This window comes from Pleuronectes platessa, chromosome 4 (assembly GCF_947347685.1).
Source record: "Pleuronectes platessa chromosome 4, fPlePla1.1, whole genome shotgun sequence".
NCBI lineage: Eukaryota > Metazoa > Chordata > Actinopteri > Pleuronectiformes > Pleuronectidae > Pleuronectes > Pleuronectes platessa.
The window spans coordinates 17,841,069-17,847,068 of record NC_070629.1 but is presented as its reverse complement, the minus strand read 5'-3'; the positions used below and the strand labels follow the sequence as shown (position 1 = coordinate 17,847,068).

Sequence of the window (6,000 nt, the reverse complement as noted above, 5' to 3'; positions counted from 1 at the left end):
TGCAACACGGCAGCCAGGTGGATGAGAGACTCTCAACTCCCTGTGTGCTATCTCTCTGTGCATACAGGCACCCTGCTTGCATGTGTATATTTGTGTACATGGCCTTTAAAGATCTGTCTAATTCAATTGCTCTTAGCCATTGATTCAATAGCCGTAACTGTCAGGGACGATAAAACCGATTGAAAATTATAGTTTACATACAAAGAGATTTGCGGTTAAGCAGAATGGATGATCACCCAGATCCGGTGCAGGAAATCCTGCGTGCACAGCAGCTGAACATCTGGAGGTGGCATGAGAGGGGTGGAGCAAAAACGGAAGTCAGGATTAAAATCAGAATGCAAGGCAGGCGGGAAAAACTCCCTCTCGGTGTAAATCACAATGTGACGGTAATGTGAAAAAGATGCAGCAGAGGCTGAGTTTTTTAATCCATTCACTTCTGGGCTGTTTTCTCATGGCTCTTGTATTCACCCTGTAATGGACACAGTTGACTTTGCTCTGACTTCCATCGTGGACGGCCGAACTAAAACCTTATCCTTAACCAAGACTAATTCATGACAACAACAAAAAGTACACACACACACACACAGACACAAAAGCAGAAAGACAAACTCTAACTACCACAGAGTTCGTTGGCCCAGTGTTATATCACTGTTGTGTTAGTGACATGATTATATTAAAAACAATCCTACATTTTAAAAATAAAAGAGTCACACACCTTTTGTCCCTCTTACTGAATAATTTGCATATTAAATCCTCACCTGCTAAACAAAATGACTAAAGAAGTTGGTTTAATGATTGACAGTTAGGTATGGGATTTGTTTTTTACAGATATAAAACTACAAAAACACACATATACAAAGTCTCTGCATGGCTATTGTACTTGATTGTTTGAGTCTCTGCTTGGTATGGCAGGGTGCTTCATTAGATGTTAGTGCTGCAGGCTGACAGCATCTATTTGCTCCATACAATTTTCCACACAGTATAATTAACCAGGGCCCAGTCAGAACTAACCCTGTGGGAAGTGCTATAATTATTGATATCACTGTTATTACTTTGTCTGTTTGTTTTTACCACCATTTCCCATTGTGTAATCAGTGACACCACTGCAGGGACGATGGAACCATTTCATATTGGTTCAACTTTCCATTTCTAATCAATAGCATCTGCATATACCGGGTGATTCACGGTTTAAAGGGATATACACTGCCTGTCGGTGAACACAGCACAAGTGAATGTCTGACTCTGCATCTGATCCTGTCTGATTTCCTCACACAGAAAGCAAAGTGTCCGCAGGGAGCGCGTCACCGTGCCAAACCTCTCCAGAGAGCAGCGGAGCTCGGAGAGGAGTGCGGAGGACACTGCGCCCGAGCTGCGGTGTCTCTTTAAGTACAGCAGGCAGTGCTGTTGGTCCGTGTGTGTGAGTGTGTGTGTGTGTGAGTGCGTGTGGGAGCGCTTGCAGGGCGCATGGTGCGGCGCTGCCTCTCCGCAGCGTCACACAGGCTCTCCTTAACATCGGACGGGCGACGGGAACAGACAGGTCGACCCCGCACGCGCACACCCACCTACCCACACCCACACACACACACACACACGCATACACATACACACCCCGCTTGCAGCAGAGCCACGCACGGACCCGAGCAAATGAGTGGAGCGAGGGAAAGAAGAGGAAGAGGAGAGAGGACTGTCTGCTGTAAACTGGAGAACACACCGGGGCCATTTCCATCACTCCTCCTCCTTCATGTGCGCTGCAGCAGCCACAGTGGTATTGACCGCCTAATGGGATTGATCAACTAGCGCTGGTTGGATGGGAACACAGTGAAAACCTCTCTGCTGCTGCCGCTGCTCAGATTTGTGTGGATGATGGTGAAGAATGAACATCACGCGTGAGCCCGACGGACACGCAGGGAACCATCCCGAGCCGGGTTACGTCCTGGGAACATCTCAGCGCCCGTTAGGAGCCTCACGTTCAAGGTAAGACGAAGACTTCCCACATGAGAGAACCTGTGCTACCTGCAGCAGCTCAGTGTTGTGACATGTGTACAGATGTCTCTTATATAGCCTGTGTATGCTTGGTGTTTGAGGGTAGAACTGCACCGAAATGAGCGCTGATGCAAATCCAGTTGCCCAGATTGAATTGTTTTTATTTAGCTTATATTTTCAATGATAATTAGCCCTGAAGTAAAGACTTGATGAATAATAGAGGGCTGTTTAAAGACCATATGTTTGACTGGAGTGAGTCTTATTAAAAGCCTGAGTAAAGTAGAGGTATCAGCCTCTTTCTATTTTATCATTCTATCTTAGGCCTGGTCAATGAAACAATATCAATAGTTATCGCAAAATAATTTCCATTAATAGCAATACAACAAAAGTTTAAGATATCTATAAAGGAAAAATGACCTTTATTGTTATATATCGATATCGACTGATATTAAACATTTCGGACCATAATCTCCCAGCCCTCCTCTACTCTGTGTCTTAACTGAGAGGTCCATCTGACCTGGGATGTTTGTATGATGTTGTGTGACAGATGTTCAGGTGCCTCTCAGGTTCACTGCATTCAGTCATGCTCAGTGGGCACTGAAGATGCATTCGTCTGTAACCAGGTGCATGGTTGGTGTCCCGCAGTCCGAGTGCTCCCCCCATTTTCCCTCAAAGTGTGAAGTCTCGGGACTTTCATTAGAGCCCTGCTGCTTATTTTTTCACCAGAGCTGTAAATCAGACCGAGGCAACAGGCACAGCCCAAGATGCGTTTCCGTCCCTCGTTATTTCTATTGGAAAGATCTTTTCTGGATGTTTGTGTCTATCTGTGGCTCTAGTGCTGACAGAACCTCAAGGTCTAGGTTCTCGCCTGCGCCTATTTATTTTTCAGCTACTTTGTGTTTGCCTTTTGCTTTTCACGATTATATTAACAAACTGTTTCAGTCATTGTTAAGCCAAAACACCAAGTACCTGCTTTTCAAATGTGATGATTTGCTACTTCACTTATTATTAATGTTAAAGAAATGGAGAAAAAAATAGAATAATCCTGGATCCGTTCCTTGATACTACCAGGTTGGGTACACCTGAAGATGCCACATTGGTGTTTGAGAAATATAAAGATCATATTTTCATTATTATATTGACATTTTATGAAAGACCCATTAATCAGGAACATACAGCATAGTGGACAGATTAATCAGTAACTGGAATAATCTTAATTTGCGGCTCTACAAGTTTCTTATTTACAACGTAACGTTGAATGATTTCAATGAGGTTATGTAAATTCAGCAGCCTCCACTTGCGTTCATTGTTTCCGATGACCTCTGCGTACTGTAGATCACTGTATTGAACTGTTCAGTGTAAAGTGTTGAAGTAGAAGAACATATTGGTTGTTAATATTGATCAGGTGCTAACATCAATTGATGAAGGGCAGTAATTACTCATGCTGCTGCTATTTCAGCACTCAGAATGACAGTGAAGGAAAAGGCACAGGGTATGATGGACCTCTGGTCATGGTGATGGGAACATGGCTCTTAGTTCACAGCCGCTGAGGGTAGACCAAACGAAATTGATCAATACCCTTAACGTGAGTGTAAGATAGAAACTAAAACTCAAGTCTTTATTAAACTTCTGACACTATATCTACACTATATTTTATTTGTTTCCTTCTGCTTTCGTTTGTTAGTCAGCAGGATTACTAAAATACTTTTTTCCACATTGCCTGAGAGGCATTTTTAGGGGACTGATATTTATGAACGAGTGTAATTGGGTTCAGATCCAATCTGAATAATATAGATTTTAATCTTGCACAGCCCCTGTTGTTGCAATGGCTGTGCTGTCCCATGAGCCCAGTCCTGCCCCAGGCAGAAGTGACCAGACGTCAGAGAGAGAGGCCAACTACTGAAATGCATAACTGTGCACTGGAGAATGAGAGGACGCTGTTCTCTCTGCTGCTGTTGATTTAAAGAACAATCCTACAATTGGCAGTATTTTTTATGAGCTGGAAATCCTCTGGTGATCAAGAGGGGCATCAGCCTCAGGAGTTTGACCCTTTGAATCATGAAAGAAAAGAACTAGAAAGTGTCTCAGATGGGAAGCGCTTTGTGTAATGAGGAGGTGGCCGGCAGAGGAGCGAGAAGGCTTTGAATTCCTCCAGAGCTTATCTCCTCATCCCCTTGGCGACCTCTCAGGGACGTGCTTCGGATCATATGCAATGGCCTCAGGCTTTGAAGATCGCCAGAAGAACTGACAGGAAGGACGGTTTGCATTCTAGTGCTAGCCGTTGCAGTGAGATATCAGTGGTGCAGTGTGAGCTCTGTGGAGGTTGGATGGCACTTGCTCTTGATATATCACCACCAATAAAGGTCGTCGAGATCCTCATTAGACCTCTCACAAAAATAGATTGGCATGAAATGCTCCGGTGTAAGACGTGCAGAGAGTTTCAGACGGTTTATAGTGTCTGATGTTCAAAAGCAGAGCAGTAGTTTCCAACCCAGTGGCATCAATTTCTGTTTAATTCATGTGAATAAAAAAAAAACATCGCTGTACCTTAATTTATTATACCTCTCGGTGATTAATTTTCCTTTTCCTCAAAAGAAAAGATGATTTTAAAAAGAGGATCATCTTTAAGACTATGTTATGGTTACACTGATCCAAGGAGTGGGTCAGCCTTTCTGCATGCACATCTCAGCCAGATTTTCAGCTTATAGGAGGATTATTCTCAACTCTGGACGTCTTCTGTAAGACGCATCCAGATAATCACCACCTAGACAGGTGGTAAGATAATACGGGGAGGCAGATGAAGATGAAGATGGGAAAACCCTGAATCTAAACTTGAAAACAAGTCCTTCATTGATACATCTATTCATGCTTTTATTTTAAGTGTGTTACATGACTCAGTTTAGAGTGCACACAACAAGGCCAACAAAATATATTGTGTAACTTTGGAACTAATGATTATACAACCGTAGCTTTGTGAATGCTTGATATAAAACTTGTTTTTCATTTTAATCTGCAGCATGTGATTAATAGCCAATCAGATTTCTGAACTCAGACCTGCTGTTCATACTTTGCTCTCAGACAGAGACAGATGCCCTGCTGAGGACATAGATGTTGTTCAGTCCAACTAAGCCTAATATGAGGTGTGGGTCAGTGTGTGTGTGTGTGTGTGTGTGTGTGTGTGTGTGTGTGTGTGTATCGCCTCCAGTTTTTTGGACAATTTTGTTTCAAAACCATTGCTGTGAGAACATTTTGGCAGTAAAGCGAAGGCATTCGGTTGTAGTGGTTAAGTTTAGGGTAAACAGCTATAGGAATGCATTATGTCAACTAGAAGGGCAAGTAGAGCGCATACCTTCAAAGCCCAACAGTCCCCGTATCAAACCACATTTAAAATAACTTGATCCTTTACATGCCTGATGTTTTTTCTTTCAAGACCAGGAATTGTTCTCTGAGAATTCAACAAAAAAATAAAAAAACAAGGTTAAAGAAAGTGAAAAAAAAACATCCTGGATCTCCCCCCCTGATCTGGATCTGTACCAACATTTTATAGGTTCCCTCTTGAACCATACCACATGTTTCTGCCAAGTTTCACTGAACACTGTGTGTGATTGTGTGTGTGTTTGTGTGTGTGTCCGAGCCTGAGAGCAAGGTTGTGTGATTGCGTCTTCTCTATCTCCAAACATATTGGGAAGCAAATGCAAGGCTGTCTCAAGTGTGTTTTCTACAGAGTCATTAGATTAGTTTATTATTACATCATGATTATATTTTCATTAGGTGCATTAATGTAATTATTATGGTGCAAGAAAATATGTCTCAAACCAGCATTACTCATCTGAAACTGAATTTACAAATCCATGCTTCCCCAATGTAAACCGAAATACTTAGCATCCAGCAAAGTCAAATTCCAATGCAATAACATGATCGAGAAAATGAACCGAAAAACTGCAAAAATTCTACTAACATTTTTGAGTTGTTATTACAGAGAAGACACAGAAAGTAACCCTAAGTGCATGATAAGCT

The 6,000-nt window shown here is 42.5% G+C and overlaps 1 protein-coding gene across 1 annotated transcript in view; it reads left to right on the top strand.

Moving 5' to 3' along the window:
* Positions 1–1,500: 1,500 nt before the first annotated feature.
* wscd2 (WSC domain containing 2) overlaps positions 1,501–6,000 on the top strand; it is a 37,201-nt gene continuing 32,701 nt past the window's right edge. The window contains exon 1 of the mRNA XM_053420434.1: positions 1,501–1,974. The gene's annotated coding sequence lies outside the window, so the exon portion shown is untranslated. The remainder of the gene's footprint in view (positions 1,975–6,000) is intronic.